We start from the raw sequence: 1,409 nt of genomic DNA, 5'->3' as shown, positions 1-1,409 counted from the left end.
TTGAGACTCAATCCACATAAAAATTTTATCTGCACTTTATCTTATTCGTTACGGATCTAGTTGATCAACCGAATTGAGTACCCACGAATATGATATATGTTGCACTCTCTATGCAATCATTTAACTTGATCAATTTTTTTTATTTCTTTTCCAAAAGCAAAACTAAATAATTAAGTGAAAAAAGTGATGGTCACTTTTTGGTGTACATTTGGGAAATCCATTTCATACGCATTAAAATTCTTAATTTAATTTATGAAAAAAGTATTAAAGAATTTGAATTGTGTTGTTAAATTAATAAAGGATAATATATCCCTAGCTAGAAGAATAAATCAATATAAAAAAAAAGGGGTATCTTTCGGATACCCCATTAAATATGATAGCAACAAAGCACTAAAAAACTAAAACGTTAGGTTGAAAAGTTGTAATGGATTCCAACTCTCCAACGTAAACGGGATCCACAACTTTTAATATATTTAACTATTACGAATTTGAGTGAACATGCTGTTTTTTTAAGCTGTGAATTTGTTGTAATTCAATTTTCTGTACCACCCTAAAATTAAACAACTTTTAACTGAATCTATTTAATTATTTTAGCTTCATGCTGGGATTATTTCTATTTTCATTTTCATAATAAACGAACAAAACATTAAAGAAAATCAACAAATAGGACCCACATAAAAAAATTTGAAACAGAAATTAACATCTGTTCTGCTGTTGAAATATACAGTAAAGGATAAATTAGAGGTTTGTTATTGGTTAATGTATTATTACAGACAAAATGCGGGTATTTGATTCATAATTATCAAAATTGAATTAATCAAACTATTGGATCATCGAATTATTTGTTTAATAAGTGAATTACATGTTGAATCGATTCACTCGATCACTAATTAAATAATTATATAAAATTTAATTTAATTTTTTATTTTTATAATAAATATTTTTTTAGTTTTATTTTTATTAAATTAACTATTATTTTTTAAATTTTAATAATTTTTCAATTAATTAATATTTATTATATTGCTCAAGTATTTATAAAAGAAAATAAAGATAATAATCATGGAAACAGAAAATATCTTGTACTTAATTAAAAAAAATTCTTTTAAATTTGTAAATATAATTTATTTATGTAATATATTAGATAGAAAAATATCATGCATGGTAAATAACAATTTTTTTAGTTTGGCCGAATTTTACCAAGTTTGACTATGTTAATTCATCCAGTTTTGATCGGTTATTAGATTTAACCAAGTTTCAATAGGTTAATTGCGCGACAGATTTAAATGATGGCTCAATCTCAGTTGATGATTAGATTTTCGGTTCAACCTATCGAATCAAACTGAGTTTGATAACCATTATTCGAACTCTGATATTTATTTAAATAAATGAGTGAGTTAATTACTCGATTA

The sequence above is a fragment of the Arachis ipaensis genome, chromosome B10 (genome assembly GCF_000816755.2).
Source record: "Arachis ipaensis cultivar K30076 chromosome B10, Araip1.1, whole genome shotgun sequence".
Taxonomy (NCBI): domain Eukaryota; kingdom Viridiplantae; phylum Streptophyta; class Magnoliopsida; order Fabales; family Fabaceae; genus Arachis; species Arachis ipaensis.
This window is presented reverse-complemented; position numbering follows the sequence as displayed.